Here is an 18297-nt window from a genome sequence, read left to right as displayed (position 1 = left end):
CACTATCCTAACGCTGATGCTAACCCTAACACTAACCCTAACACTATCCTAGGGCTGATGCTAACCCTAACCCTAACACTATCCTAGGCCTGATGCTAACCCTAACCCTAACCCTAACAATATCCTAGGGCTGATGCTAACCCTAACCCTAACCCTAACACTATCCTAGGGCTGATGCTAACCCTAACCCTAACCCTAACACTATCCTAGAGCTGATGCTAACGCTAACGCTAACCCTAACCCTAACCCTAATACTATCCTAGGGCTGATGCTAACCCTAACCCTAACCCTAACACTATCCTAGGGCTGATGCTAACCCTAACCCTAACTCTAACACTATCTTAGGGCTGAGGCTAACCCTAACCCAAACACTATCCTACGGCTGATGCTAACCCTAACCCTAACACTAACACTATCCTAGGTCTGATGCTAACCCTAAACCTAACACCATAGTAGGGCTGACGCTAACCCTAACCCTAACCCTAACACTATCCTAGGGCTGATGTTAACCCTAACCCTAACACTATCCTAGGGCTGATGCTAACCCTAACCCTAACCCTAACACTCTCCTTTGGCTGATGCTAACCGTAACCCTAACACTATCCTAGGCCTGATGCTAACCCTAACCATAACACTATCCTAGGGCTGATGCTAAACCTAACCATAACCCTAACACTATCCTAGGCCTGATGCTAACCCTAACCCTAACCCTAACACTATCCTAGAGCTGATGCTATCGCTAACCCTAACCCTAATCCTAACCCTAATACTATCCTAGGGCTGATGCTAACCGTAACCCTAACCCTAACACTATCCTAGGGCTGATGCTAACCCTAACCCTAACTCTAACACTATCTTAGGGCTGAGGCTAACCCTAACCCAAACACTATCCTACGGCTGATGCTAACCCTAACCCTAACCCTAACACTATCCTAGGGCTGATGCTAACCCTAACCCTAACACTATCCTAGGGCTGATGCTAACCCTAACCCTAACCCTAACACTTTCCTAGGGCTGATGCTAACCCTAACCCTAACCCTAACACTATCCTAGAGCTGATGCTAACCCTAACCTTAACACTATCCTAGGCCTGATGATAACCCTAACCCTAACCCTAACGCTATCCTAGGGCTGATGCTAACCCTAACCCTAACACTATCCTAGGGCTGATGCTAACCCTAACCCTAACCCTAACTCTATCCTAGGGCTGATGCTAACCCTAACCCTAACACTATCCTAGGGCTGATGCTAACCCTAACCCTAACCCTAACACTATCCTAGGGCTGATGCTAACCCTAACCCTAACACTATCCTAGGGCTGATGCTAACCCTAACCCTAACCCTAACACTATCCTAGGGCTGATGCTAACCCAAACCCTAACACTATCCTAGGGCTGATGCTAACCCTAACCCTAACCCTAACACTATCCTAGGGCTGATGCTAACCCTAACCCTAACCCTAACACTATCCTAGAGCTGATGCTAACGCTAACCCTAACCCTAACCCTAACCCTAATACTATCCTAGGGCTGATGCTAACCCTAACCCTAACCCTAACACTATCCTAGGGCTGATGCTAACCCTAACCCTATCTCTAACACTATCTTAGGGCTGAGGCTAACCCTAACCCAAACACTATAACTACGGCTGATGCTAACCCTAACCCTAACCCTAACACTATCCTAGGGCTGATGCTAACCCTAACCCTAACACTATCCTAGGGCTGATGCTAACCCAAACCTAACCCTAACACTTTCCTAGGGCTGATGCTAACCCTAACCCTAACCCTAACACTATCCTAGGTCTGATGCTAACCCTAAACCTAACACTATCCTAGGGCTGATGCTAACCCTAACCCTAACCCTAACACTATCATAGGGCTGATGTTAACCCTAACCCTAACACTATCCTAGGGCTGATGCTAACCCTAACACTAACACTATCCTAGGGCTGATGCTAACCCTAACCCTAACCCTAACACTATCCTAGGGCTGATGCTAACCCTAACACTAACCCTAACACTATCCTAGGCCTGATGCTAACCCTAACCCTAACTCTAACACTATCCTAGGGTTTATTTTAACCCTAACCCTAACACTATCCTAGGGCTGATGCTAACCCTAAACCTAACCCTAACACTATCCTAGGGCTGATGCTAACCCTAACCCTAACCCTAACACTCTCCTAGGGCTGATGCTAACCCGAACCCTAACACTATCCTAGGGCTGATGCTAACCCTAACCCTAACTCTAACACTATCTTAGGGCTGAGGCTAACCCTAACCCAAACACTATCCTACGGCTGATGCTAACCCTAACCCTAACCCTAACACTATCCTAGGGCTGATGCTAACCCTAACCCTAACACTATCCTAGGGCTGATGCTAACCCTAACCCTAACCCTAACACTTTCCTAGGGCTGATGCTAACCCTAACCCTAACCCTAACACTATCCTAAGTCTGATGCTAACCCTAGCCCTCACACTATCCTAGGCCTGATGATAACCCTAACCCTAACCTTAACACTATCCTAGGGCTGATGCTAACCCTAACCCTAACCCTAACACTATCCTAGAGCTGATGCTAACCCTAACCCTAACACTATCCTAGGCCTGATGATAACCCTAACCCTAACCCTAACGCTATCATAGGGCTGATGCTAACCCTAACCCTAACACTATCCTAGGGCTGATGCTAACCCTAACCCTAACACTATCCTAGGGCTGATGCTAACCCTAACCCTAACCCTAACACTATCCTAAGTCTGATGCTAACCCTAGCCCTCACACTATCCTAGGCCTGATGATAACCCTAACCCTAACCCTAACACTATCCTAGGGCTGATGCTAACCCTAACCCTAACCCTAACACTATCCTAGGGCTGATGCTAACCCTAACCCTAACACTATCCTAGGGCTGATGCTAACCCTAACCCTAACCCTAACACTATCCTAGGGCTGATGCTAACCCTAACCCTAACACTATCCTAGGGCTGATGCTAACCCTAACCCTAACCGTAACACTATCCTAGGGCTGATGCTAACCCTAACCCTAACACTATCCTAGGGCTGATGCTAACCCTAACACTAACACTATCCTAGGGCTGATGCTAACCCTAACCCTAACCCTAACACTATCCTAGGTCTGATGCTAACCCTAAACCTAACACTATCCTAGGGCTGATGCTAACCCTAACCCTAACCCTAACACTATCATAGGGCTGATGTTAACCCTAACCCTAACACTATCCTAGGGCTGATGCTAACCCTAACACTAACACTATCCTAGGGCTGATGCTAACCCTAACCCTAACCCTAACACTATCCTAGGGCTGATGCTAACCCTAACCCTAACCCTAACACTATCCTAGGCCTGAGGATAACCCTAACCCTAACACTATCCTACGGCTGATGCTAACCCTAACCCTAACCTAACACTATCCTAAGGCTGATGCTAACCCTAACACTAACACTATCCTAGGCCTGGTGCTAACCCTAAACCTAACCCTAACACTATCCTAGGGCTGATGCTAACCCTAACTCTAATAATATCCTAGGGCTGATGCTAACCCTAACCCTAACCCTAACACTATCCTAGGGCTGATGCTAACCCTAACCCTAACCCTAACACTATCCTAGGGCTGATGCTAACCCTAACCCTAACTCTAACACTATCCTAGGGCTGATGCTAGCCCTAACCCTAACAATATCCTAGGCCTGATGATATCCCTAACCCTAAACCTAACACTATCCTAGGGCTGATGCTAACCCTAACCCTAACCCTAACACTATCCTAGGGATGATTCTAACCGTAACCCTGACACTATCCTAGGCCTGATGCTAACCCTAACCCTAACACTAACACTATCCTAGGCCTGATGCTAACCCTATCCCTAACCCTAACACTCTCCTAGGGCTGAGGCTAACCCTAACCCTAACACTATCCTAGGGCTGATGCTAACCCTAACCCTAACCCAAAAACTATCCTAGGGTTGATGCTAACCGTAACCCTGACACTATCCTAGGGCTGATGCTAACCCTAACACCAACCCTAACACTATCCTAGGGCTGATGCTAACCCTAACCCTAACACTATCCTAGGCCTGTTGCTAACCCTAACCCTAACCCTAACACTATCGTAGGGCTGATGCTAACCCTAACCCTAACCCTAACACTATCCTAGAGCTGATGCTAACCCTAACCCTAACCCTAACCCTAACCCTAAACCTAACACTATCCTAGGGCTGATGCTAACCCTAACCCTAACGCTAAAACTATCCTAGGGCTGATGCTAACCCTAACCCTAAGACTATCCTAGGGCTGATGCTAACACTAACCCTAACTCTAACACTATCCTAGGGCTGAGGCTAACCCTAACCCTAACACTATCCTACGGCTGATGCTAACCCAAACCCTAACCCTAACACTATCCTAACGCTGATGCTAACCCTAACACTAACCCTAACACTATCCTAGGGCTGATGCTAACCCTAACCCTAACACTATCCTAGGCCTGATGCTAACCCTAACCCTAACCCTAACAATATCCTAGGGCTGATGCTAACCCTAACCCTAACCCTAACACTATCCTAGGGCTGATGCTAACCCTAACCCTAACCCTAACACTATCCTAGAGCTGATGCTAACGCTAACGCTAACCCTATCCCTAACCCTAATACTATCCTAGGGCTGATGCTAACCCTAACCCTAACCCTAACACTATCCTAGGGCTGATGCTAACCCTAACCCTAACTCTAACACTATCTTAGGGCTGAGGCTAACCCTAACCCAAACACTATCCTACGGCTGATGCTAACCCTAACCCTAACACTAACACTATCCTAGGTCTGATGCTAACCCTAAACCTAACACCATAGTAGGGCTGACGCTAACCCTAACCCTAACCCTAACACTATCCTAGGGCTGATGTTAACCCTAACCCTAACACTATCCTAGGGCTGATGCTAACCCTAACCCTAACCCTAACACTCTCCTTTGGCTGATGCTAACCGTAACCCTAACACTATCCTAGGCCTGATGCTAACCCTAACCCTAACACTATCCTAGGGCTGATGCTAAACCTAACCATAACCCTAACACTATCCTAGGCCTGATGCTAACCCTAACCCTAACCCTAACACTATCCTAGAGCTGATGCTATCGCTAACCCTAACCCTAATCCTAACCCTAATACTATCCTAGGGCTGATGCTAACCGTAACCCTAACCCTAACACTATCCTAGGGCTGATGCTAACCCTAACCCTAACTCTAACACTATCTTAGGGCTGAGGCTAACCCTAACCCAAACACTATCCTACGGCTGATGCTAACCCTAACCCTAACCCTAACACTATCCTAGGGCTGATGCTAACCCTAACCCTAACACTATCCTAGGGCTGATGCTAACCCTAACCCTAACCCTAACACTTTCCTAGGGCTGATGCTAACCCTAACCCTAACCCTAACACTATCCTAAGTCTGATGCTAACCCTAGCCCTCACACTATCCTAGGCCTGATGATAACCCTAACCCTAACCTTAACACTATCCTAGGGCTGATGCTAACCCTAACCCTAACCCTAACACTATCCTAGAGCTGATGCTAACCCTAACCCTAACCCTAACGCTATCCTAGGGCTGATGCTAACCCTAACCCTAACCCTAACTCTATCCTAGGGCTGATGCTAACCCTAACCCTAACACTATCCTAGGGCTGATGCTAACCCTAACCCTAACCCTAACACTATCCTAGAGCTGATGCTAACCCTAACCCTAACCCTAACGCTATCCTAGGGCTGATGCTAACCCTAACCCTAACACTATCCTAGGGCTGATGCTAACCCTAACCCTAACCCTAACTCTATCCTAGGGCTGATGCTAACCCTAACCCTAACACTATCCTAGGGCTGATGCTAACCCTAACCCTAACCCTAACACTATCCTAGGGCTGATGCTAACCCTAACCCTAACACTATCCTAGGGCTGATGCTAACCCTAACCCTAACCCTAACACTATCCTAGGGCTGATGCTAACCCAAACCCTAACACTATCCTAGGGCTGATGCTAACCCTAACCCTAACCCTAACACTATCCTAGGGCTGATGCTAACCCTAACCCTAACTCTAACACTATCCTAGGGTTTATTTTAACCCTAACCCTAACACTATCCTAGGGCTGATGCTAACCCTAAACCTAACCCTAACACTATCCTAGGGCTGATGCTAACCCTAACCCTAACCCTAACACTCTCCTAGGGCTGATGCTAACCCGAACCCTAACACTATCCTAGGGCTGATGCTAACCCTAACCCTAACTCTAACACTATCTTAGGGCTGAGGCTAACCCTAACCCAAACACTATCCTACGGCTGATGCTAACCCTAACCCTAACCCTAACACTATCCTAGGGCTGATGCTAACCCTAACCCTAACACTATCCTAGGGCTGATGCTAACCCTAACCCTAACCCTAACACTTTCCTAGGGCTGATGCTAACCCTAACCCTAACCCTAACACTATCCTAAGTCTGATGCTAACCCTAGCCCTCACACTATCCTAGGCCTGATGATAACCCTAACCCTAACCTTAACACTATCCTAGGGCTGATGCTAACCCTAACCCTAACCCTAACACTATCCTAGAGCTGATGCTAACCCTAACCCTAACACTATCCTAGGCCTGATGATAACCCTAACCCTAACCCTAACGCTATCCTAGGGCTGATGCTAACCCTAACCCTAACACTATCCTAGGGCTGATGCTAACCCTAACCCTAACACTATCCTAGGGCTGATGCTAACCCTAACCCTAACCCTAACACTATCCTAAGTCTGATGCTAACCCTAGCCCTCACACTATCCTAGGCCTGATGATAACCCTAACCCTAACCCTAACACTATCCTAGGGCTGATGCTAACCCTAACCCTAACCCTAACACTATCCTAGGGCTGATGCTAACCCTAACGCTAACACTATCCTAGGGCTGATGCTAACCCTAACCCTAACCCTAACACTATCCTAGGGCTGATGCTAACCCTAACCCTAACACTATCCTAGGGCTGATGCTAACCCTAACCCTAACCCTAACACTATCCTAGGGCTGATGCTAACCCTAACCCTAACACTATCCTAGGGCTGATGCTAACCCTAACACTAACACTATCCTAGGGCTGATGCTAACCCTAACCCTAACCCTAACACTATCCTAGGTCTGATGCTAACCCTAAACCTAACACTATCCTAGGGCTGATGCTAACCCTAACCCTAACCCTAACACTATCATAGGGCTGATGTTAACCCTAACCCTAACTCTATCCTAGGGCTGATGCTAACCCTAACACTAACACTATCCTAGGGCTGATGCTAACCCTAACCCTAACCCTAACACTATCCTAGGGCTGATGCTAACCCTAACCCTAACCCTAACACTATCCTAGGCCTGAGGATAACCCTAACCCTAACACTATCCTACGGCTGATGCTAACCCTAACCCTAACCTAACACTATCCTAAGGCTGATGCTAACCCTAACACTAACACTATCCTAGGCCTGGTGCTAACCCTAACCCTAACCCTAACACTATCCTAGGGCTGATGCTAACCCTAACTCTAATAATATCCTAGGGCTGATGCTAACCCTAACCCTAACCCTAACACTATCCTAGGGCTGATGCTAACCCTAACCCTAACCCTAACACTATCCTAGGGCTGATGCTAACCCTAACCCTAACTCTAACACTATCCTAGGGCTGATGCTAGCCCTAACCCTAACAATATCCTAGGCCTGATGATATCCCTAACCCTAAACCTAACACTATCCTAGGGCTGATGCTAACCCTAACCCTAACCCTAACACTATCCTAGGGATGATTCTAACCGTAACCCTGACACTATCCTAGGCCTGATGCTAACCCTAACCCTAACACTAACACTATCCTAGGCCTGATGCTAACCCTATCCCTAACCCTAACACTCTCCTAGGGCTGAGGCTAACCCTAACCCTAACACTATCCTAGGGCTGATGCTAACCCTAACCCTAACCCAAACACTATCCTAGGGTTGATGCTAACCGTAACCCTGACACTATCCTAGGGCTGATGCTAACCCTAACACCAACCCTAACACTATCCTAGGGCTGATGCTAACCCTAACCCTAACACTATCCTAGGCCTGTTGCTAACCCTAACCCTAACCCTAACACTATCGTAGGGCTGATGCTAACCCTAACCCTAACCCTAACACTATCCTAGAGCTGATGCTAACCCTAACCCTAACCCTAACCCTAACCCTAAACCTAACACTATCCTAGGGCTGATGCTAACCCTAACCCTAACGCTAACACTATCCTAGGGCTGATGCTAACCCTAACCCTAAGACTATCCTAGGGCTGATGCTAACACTAACCCTAACTCTAACACTATCCTAGGGCTGAGGCTAACCCTAACCCTAACACTATCCTACGGCTGATGCTAACCCAAACCCTAACCCTAACACTATCCTAACGCTGATGCTAACCCTAACACTAACCCTAACACTATCCTAGGGCTGATGCTAACCCTAACCCTAACACTATCCTAGGCCTGATGCTAACCCTAACCCTAACCCTAACAATATCCTAGGGCTGATGCTAACCCTAACCCTAACCCTAACACTATCCTAGGGCTGATGCTAACCCTAACCCTAACCCTAACACTATCCTAGAGCTGATGCTAACGCTAACGCTAACCCTAACCCTAACCCTAATACTATCCTAGGGCTGATGCTAACCCTAACCCTAACCCTAACACTATCCTAGGGCTGATGCTAACCCTAACCCTAACTCTAACACTATCTTAGGGCTGAGGCTAACCCTAACCCAAACACTATCCTACGGCTGATGCTAACCCTAACCCTAACACTAACACTATCCTAGGTCTGATGCTAACCCTAAACCTAACACCATAGTAGGGCTGACGCTAACCCTAACCCTAACCCTAACACTATCCTAGGGCTGATGTTAACCCTAACCCTAACACTATCCTAGGGCTGATGCTAACCCTAACCCTAACCCTAACACTCTCCTTTGGCTGATGCTAACCGTAACCCTAACACTATCCTAGGCCTGATGCTAACCCTAACCCTAACACTATCCTAGGGCTGATGCTAAACCTAACCATAACCCTAACACTATCCTAGGCCTGATGCTAACCCTAACCCTAACCCTAACACTATCCTAGAGCTGATGCTATCGCTAACCCTAACCCTAATCCTAACCCTAATACTATCCTAGGGCTGATGCTAACCGTAACCCTAACCCTAACACTATCCTAGGGCTGATGCTAACCCTAACCCTAACTCTAACACTATCTTAGGGCTGAGGCTAACCCTAACCCAAACACTATCCTACGGCTGATGCTAACCCTAACCCTAACCCTAACACTATCCTAGGGCTCATGCTAACCCTAACCCTAACACTATCCTAGGGCTGATGCTAACCCTAACCCTAACCCTAACACTTTCCTAGGGCTGATGCTAACCCTAACCCTAACCCTAACACTATCCTAAGTCTGATGCTAACCCTAGCCCTCACACTATCCTAGGCCTGATGATAACCCTAACCCTAACCTTAACACTATCCTAGGGCTGATGCTAACCCTAACCCTAACCCTAACACTATCCTAGAGCTGATGCTAACCCTAACCCTAACCCTAACGCTATCCTAGGGCTGATGCTAACCCTAACCCTAACACTATCCTAGGGCTGATGCTAACCCTAACCCTAACCCTAACTCTATCCTAGGGCTGATGCTAACCCTAACCCTAACACTATCCTAGGGCTGATGCTAACCCTAACCCTAACCCTAACACTATCCTAGGGCTGATGCTAACCCTAACCCTAACACTATCCTAGGGCTGATGCTAACCCTAACCCTAACCCTAACACTATCCTAGGTCTGATGCTAACCCTAAACCTAACACCATCCTAGGGCTGACGCTAACCCTAACCCTAACCCTAACACTATCCTAGGGCTGATGTTAACCCTAACCCTAACACTATCCTAGGCCTCATGCTAACCCTAACCCTAACACTTACTCTATCCTAGGGCTGATGCTAACCCTAACCCTAACCCTAACACTATCCTAGGTCTGATGCTAACCCTAAACCTAACACTATCCTAGGGCTGATGCTAACCCTAACCCTAACCCTAACACTATCATAGGGCTGATGTTAACCCTAACCCTAACACTATCCTAGGGCTGATGCTAACCCTAACACTGACACTATCCTAGGGCTGATGATAACCCTAACCCTAACCCTAACACTATCCTAGGGCTGATGCTAACCCTAACCCTAACCCTAACACTATCCTAGGCCTGAGGATAACCCTAACCCTAACACTATCCTACGGCTGATGCTAACCCTAACCCTAACCTAACACTATCCTAAGGCTGATGCTAACCCTAACACTAACACTATCCTAGGCCTGGTGCTAACCCTAACCCTAACCCTAACACTATCCTAGGGCTGATGCTAACCCTAACTCTAATAATATCCTAGGGCTGATGCTAACCCAAACCCTAACCCTAACACTATCCTAGGGCTGATGCTAACCCTAACCCTAACCCTAACACTATCCTAGGGCTGATGCTAACCCTAACCCTAACTCTAACACTATCCTAGGGCTGATGCTAGCCCTAACCCTAACAATATCCTAGGCCTGATGATATCCCTAACCCTAAACCTAACACTATCCTAGGGCTGATGCTAACCCTAACCCTAACCCTAACACTATCCTAGGGCTGATTCTAACCGTAACCCTGACACTATCCTAGGCCTGATGCTAACCCTAACCCTAACACTAACACTATCCTAGGCCTGATGCTAACCCTATCCCTAACCCTAACACTCTCCTAGGGCTGAGGCTAACCCTAACCCTAACACTATCCTAGGGCTGATGCTAACCCTAACCCTAACCCAAACACTATCCTAGGGTTGATGCTAACCGTAACCCTGACACTATCCTAGGGCTGATGCTAACCCTAACACCAACCCTAACACTATCCTAGGGCTGATGCTAACCCTAACCCTAACACTATCCTAGGCCTCTTGCTAACCCTAACCCTAACAATAACACTATCGTAGGGCTGATGCTAACCCTAACCCTAACCCTAACACTATCCTAGAGCTGATGCTAACCCTAACCCTAACCCTAACCCTAACCCTAAACCTAACACTATCCTAGGGCTGATGCTAACCCTAACCCTAACGCTAACACTATCCTAGGGCTGATGCTAACCCTAACCCTAAGACTATCCTAGGGCTGATGCTAACACTAACCCTAACTCTAACACTATCCTAGGGCTGAGGCTAACCCTAACCCTAACACTATCCTACGGCTGATGCTAACCCAAACCCTATCCCTAACACTATCCTAACGCTGATGCTAACCCTAACACTAACCCTAACACTATCCTAGGGCTGATGCTAACCCTAACCCTAACACTATCCTAGGCCTGATGCTAACCCTAACCCTAACCCTAACAATATCCTAGGGCTGATGCTAACCCTAACCCTAACCCTAACACTATCCTAGGGCTGATGCTAACCCTAACCCTAACCCTAACACTATCCTAGAGCTGATGCTAACGCTAACGCTAACCCTAACCCTAACCCTAATACTATCCTAGGGCTGATGCTAGCCCTAACCCTAACCCTAACACTATCCTAGGGCTGATGCTAACCCTAACCCTAACTCTAACACTATCTTAGGGCTGAGGCTAACCCTAACCCAAACACTATCCTACGGCTGATGCTAACCCTAACCCTAACACTAACACTATCCTAGGTCTGATGCTAACCCTAAACCTAACACCATAGTAGGGCTGACGCTAACCCTAACCCTAACCCTAACACTATCCTAGGGCTGATGTTAACCCTAACCCTAACACTATCCTAGGGCTGATGCTAACCCTAACCCTAACCCTAACACTCTCCTTTGGCTGATGCTAACCGTAACCCTAACACTATCCTAGGCCTGATGCTAACCCTAACCCTAACACTATCCTAGGGCTGATGCTAAACCTAACCATAACCCTAACACTATCCTAGGCCTGATGCTAACCCTAACCCTAACCCTAACACTATCCTAGAGCTGATGCTATCGCTAACCCTAACCCTAATCCTAACCCTAATACTATCCTAGGGCTGATGCTAACCGTAACCCTAACCCTAACACTATCCTAGGGCTGATGCTAACCCTAACCCTAACTCTAACACTATCTTAGGGCTGAGGCTAACCCTAACCCAAACACTATCCTACGGCTGATGCTAACCCTAACCCTAACCCTAACACTATCCTAGGGCTGATGCTAACCCTAACTCTAACACTATCCTAGGGCTGATGCTAACCCTAACCCTAACCCTAACACTTTCCTAGGGCTGATGCTAACCCTAACCCTAACCCTAACACTATCCTAAGTCTGATGCTAACCCTAGCCCTCACACTATCCTAGGCCTGATGATAACCCTAACCCTAACCTTAACACTATCCTAGGGCTGATGCTAACCCTAACCCTAACCCTAACACTATCCTAGAGCTGATGCTAACCCTAACCCTAACACTATCCTAGGCCTGATAATAACCCTAACCCTAACCCTAACGCTATCCTAGGGCTGATGCTAACCCTAACCCTAACACTATCCTAGGGCTGATGCTAACCCTAACCCTAACCCTAACTCTATCCTAGGGCTGATGCTAACCCTAACCCTAACACTATCCTAGGGCTGATGCTAACCCTAACCCTAACCCTAACACTATCCTAGGGCTGATGCTAACCCTAACCCTAACACTATCCTAGGGCTGATGCTAACCCTAACCCTAACCCTAACACTATCCTAGGGCTGATGCTAACCCAAACCCTAACACTATCCTAGGGCTGATGCTAACCCTAACCCTAACCCTAACACTATCCTAGGGCTGATGCTAACCCTAACCCTAACCCTAACACTATCCTAGAGCTGATGCTAACGCTAACCCTAACCCTAACCCTAACCCTAATACTATCCTAGGGCTGATGCTAACCCTAACCCTAACCCTAACACTATCCTAGGGCTGATGCTAACCCTAACCCTAACTCTAACACTATCTTAGGGCTGAGGCTAACCCTAACCCAAACACTATAACTACGGCTGATGCTAACCCTAACCCTAACCCTAACACTATCCTAGGGCTGATGCTAACCCTAACCCTAACACTATCCTAGGGCTGATGCTAACCCTAACCCTAACCCTAACACTTTCCTAGGGCTGATGCTAACCCTAACCCTAACCCTAACACTATCCTAGGCCTGATGCTAACCCTAACCCTAACTCTAACACTATCCTAGGGTTTATTTTAACCCTAACCCTAACACTATCCTAGGGCTGATGCTAACCCTAAACCTAACCCTAACACTATCCTAGGGCTGATGTTAACCCTAACCCTAACACTATCCTAGGGCTGATGCTAACCCTAACACTAACCCTAACACTATCATAGGGCTGATGTTAACCCTAACCCTAACACTATCCTAGGGCTGATGCTAACCCTAACACTAACACTATCCTAGGGCTGATGCTAACCCTAACCCTAACCCTAACACTATCCTAGGGCTGATGCTAACCCTAACACTAACCCTAACACTATCCTAGGCCTGATGCTAACCCTAACCCTAACTCTAACACTATCCTAGGGTTTATTTTAACCCTAACCCTAACACTATCCTAGGGCTGATGCTAACCCTAAACCTAACCCTAACACTATCCTAGGGCTGATGCTAACCCTAACCCTAACCCTAACACTCTCCTAGGGCTGATGCTAACCCGAACCCTAACACTATCCTAGGGCTGATGCTAACCCTAACCCTAACTCTAACACTATCTTAGGGCTGAGGCTAACCCTAACCCAAACACTATCCTACGGCTGATGCTAACCCTAACCCTAACCCTAACACTATCCTAGGGCTGATGCTAACCCTAACCCTAACACTATCCTAGGGCTGATGCTAACCCTAACCCTAACCCTAACACTTTCCTAGGGCTGATGCTAACCCTAACCCTAACCCTAACACTATCCTAAGTCTGATGCTAACCCTAGCCCTCACACTATCCTAGGCCTGATGATAACCCTAACCCTAACCTTAACACTATCCTAGGGCTGATGCTAACCCTAACCCTAACCCTAACACTATCCTAGAGCTGATGCTAACCCTAACCCTAACACTATCCTAGGCCTGATGATAACCCTAACCCTAACCCTAACGCTATCCTAGGGCTGATGCTAACCCTAAACCTAACACTATCCTAGGGCTGATGCTAACCCTAACCCTAACACTATCCTAGGGCTGATGCTAACCCTAACCCTAACCCTAACACTATCCTAAGTCTGATGCTAACCCTAGCCCTCACACTATCCTAGGCCTGATGATAACCCTAACCCTAACCCTAACACTATCCTAGGGCTGATGCTAACCCTAACCCTAACCCTAACACTATCCTAGGGCTGATGCTAACCCTAACCCTAACACTATCCTAGGGCTGATGCTAACCCTAACCCTAACCCTAACACTATCCTAGGGCTGATGCTAACCCTAACCCTAACACTATCCTAGGGCTGATGCTAACACTAACACTAACACTATCCTAGGGCTGATGCTAACCCTAACCCTAACCCTAACACTATCCTAGGTCTGATGCTAACCCTAAACCTAACACTATCCTAGGGCTGATGCTAACCCTAACCCTAACCCTAACACTATCATAGGGCTGATGTTAACCCTAACCCTAACACTATCCTAGGGCTGATGCTAACCCTAACACTAACACTATCCTAGGGCTGATGCTAACCCTAACCCTAACCCTAACACTATCCTAGGGCTGATGCTAACCCTAACCCTAACCCTAACACTATCCTAGGCCTGAGGATAACCCTAACCCTAACACTATCCTACGGCTGATGCTAACCCTAACCCTAACCTAACACTATCCTAAGGCTGATGCTAACCCTAACACTAACAGTATCCTAGGCCTGGTGCTAACCCTAACCCTAACCCTAACACTATCCTAGGGCTGATGCTAACCCTAACTCTAATAATATCCTAGGGCTGATGCTAACCCTAACCCTAACCCTAACACTATCCTAGGGCTGATGCTAACCCTAACCCTAACCCTAACACTATCCTAGGGCTGATGCTAACCCTAACCCTAACTCTAACACTATCCTAGGGCTGATGCTAGCCCTAACCCTAACAATATCCTAGGCCTGATGATATCCCTAACCCTAAACCTAACACTATCCTAGGGCTGATGCTAACCCTAACCCTAACCCTAACACTATCCTAGGGATGATTCTAACCGTAACCCTGACACTATCCTAGGCCTGATGCTAACCCTAACCCTAACACTAACACTATCCTAGGCCTGATGCTAACCCTATCCCTAACCCTAACACTCTCCTAGGGCTGAGGCTAACCCTAACCCTAACACTATCCTAGGGCTGATGCTCACCCTAACCCTAACCCAAACACTATCCTAGGGTTGATGCTAAGCGTAACCCTGACACTATCCTAGGGCTCATGCTAACCCTAACCCTAACCCTAACACTATCCTAGGGCTGATGCTAACCCTAACCCTAACACTATCCTAGGCCTGATGCTAACCCTAACCCTAACCCTAACACTATCCTAGGGCTGATGCTAACCCTAACCCTAACCCTAACACTATCCTAGGGCTGATGCTAACCCTAACCCTAACCCTAACACTATCCTAGAGCTGATGCTAACGCTAACCCTAACCCTAACCCTAATACTATCCTAGGGCTGATGCTAACCCTAACCCTAACCCTAACACTATCCTAGGGCTGATGCTAACCCTAACCCTAACTCTAACACTATCTTAGGGCTGAGGCTAACCCTAACCCAAACACTATCCTACGGCTGATGCTAACCCTAACCCTAACCCTAACACTATCCTAGGTCTGATGCTAACCCTAAACATAACACCATCCTAGGGCTGACGCTAACCCTAACCCTAACCCTAACACTATCCTAGGGCTGATGTTAACCCTAACCCTAACACTATCCTAGGGCTGATGCTAACCCTAACCCTAACCCTAACACTCTCCTTGGGCTGATGCTAACCGTAACCCTAACACTATCCTAGGCCTGATGCTAACCCTAACCCTAACACTATCCTAGGGCTGATGCTAAACATAACCCTAACCCTAACACTATCCTAGGCCTGATGCTAACCCTAACACTAACCCTAACACTATCCTAGAGCTGATGCTAACGCTAACCCTAACCCTAACCCTAACCCTAATACTATCCTAGGGCTGATGCTAACCGTAACCCTAACACTAACACTATCCTAGGGCTGATGCTAACCCTAACCCTAACTCTAACACTATCTTAGGGCTGAGGCTAACCCTAACCCAAACACTATCCTACGGCTGATGCTAACCCTAACCCTAACCCTAACACTATCCTAGGGCTGATGCTAACCCTAACCCTAACACTATCCTAGGGCTGATGCTAACCCTAACCCTAACCCTAACACTTTCCTAGGGCTGATGCTAACCCTAACCCTAACCCTAACACTATCCTAAGTCTGATGCTAACCCTAGCCCTCACACTATCCTAGGCCTGATGATAACCCTAACCCTAACCTTAACACTATCCTAGGGCTGATGCTAACCCTAACCCTAACCCTAACACTATCCTAGAGCTGATGCTAACCCTAACCCTAACACTATCCTAGGCCTGATGATAACCCTAACCCTAACCCTAACGCTATCCTAGGGCTGATGCTAACCCTAACCCTAACACTATCCTAGGGCTGATGCTAACCCTAACCCTAACACTATCCTAGGGCTGATGCTAACACTAACCCTAACCCTAACACTATCCTAAGTCTGATGCTAACCCTAGCCCTCACACTATCCTAGGCCTGATGATAACCCTAACCCTAACCCTAACACTATCCTAGGGCTGATGCTAACCCTAACCCTAACCCTAACACTATCCTAGGGCTGATGCTAACCCTAACCCTAACACTATCCTAGGGCTGATGCTAACCCTAACCCTAACCCTAACACTATCCTAGGGCTGATGCTAACCCTAACCCTAACACTATCCTAGGGCTGATGCTAACCCTAACCCTAACCCTAACACTATCCTAGGGCTGATGCTAACCCTAACCCTAACACTATCCTAGGGCTGATGCTAACCCTAACCCTAACCGTAACACTATCCTAGGGCTGATGCTAACCCAAACCCTAACACTATCCTAGGGCTGATGCTAACCCAAACCCTAACCCTAACACTATCCTAGGGCTGATGCTAACCCTAACCCTAACCCTAACACTATCCTAGAGCTGATGCTAACGCTAACCCTAACCCTAACCCTAACCCTAATACTATCCTAGGGCTGATGCTAACACTAACCCTAACCCTAACACTATCCTAGGGCTGATGCTAACCCTAACCCTAACTCTAACACTATCTTAGGGCTGAGGCTAACCCTAACCCAAACACTATCCTACGGCTGATGCTAACCCTAACCCTAACCCTAACACTATCCTAGGGCTGATGCTAACCCTAACCCTAACACTATCCTAGGGCTGATGCTAACCCTAACCCTAACCCTAACACTTTCCTAGGGCTGATGCTAACCCTAACCCTAACACTATCCTAGGGCTGATGCTAACCCTAACCCTAATACCATCCTAGGGCTTATGCTAACCCTAACCCTAACCCTAACACTATCCTGGGGGTGATGCTAACCCTAACCCTAACCCTAACACTATCCTAGGGCTGATGCTAACCCTAACCCTAACACTATCCTAGGCCTGATGCTAACCCTAACCCTAACACTTACACTATCCTAGGGCTGATGCTAACCCTAACCCTAACCCTAACACTATCCTAGGTCTGATGCTAACCCTAAACCTAACACTATCCTAGGGCTGATGCTAACCCTAACCCTAACCCTAACACTATCATAGGGCTGATGTTAACCCTAACCCTAACACTATCCTAGGGCTGATGCTAACCCTAACACTAACACTATCCTAGGGCTGATGCTAACCCTAACCCTAACCCTAACACTATCCTAGGGCTGATGCTAACCCTAACCCTAACCCTAACACTATCCTAGGCCTGATGCTAACCCTAACCCTAACTCTAACACTATCCTAGGGTTTATGTTAACCCTAACCCTAACACTATCCTAGGGCTGATGCTAACCCTAAACCTAACCCTAACACTATCCTAGGGCTGATGCTAA

This window comes from Lemur catta, chromosome 21 (assembly GCF_020740605.2).
Source record: "Lemur catta isolate mLemCat1 chromosome 21, mLemCat1.pri, whole genome shotgun sequence".
Taxonomy (NCBI): Eukaryota; Metazoa; Chordata; class Mammalia; order Primates; family Lemuridae; genus Lemur; species Lemur catta.
The sequence above is the reverse complement of the archived record's forward strand: the minus strand, read 5'-3'. Positions refer to the sequence as shown.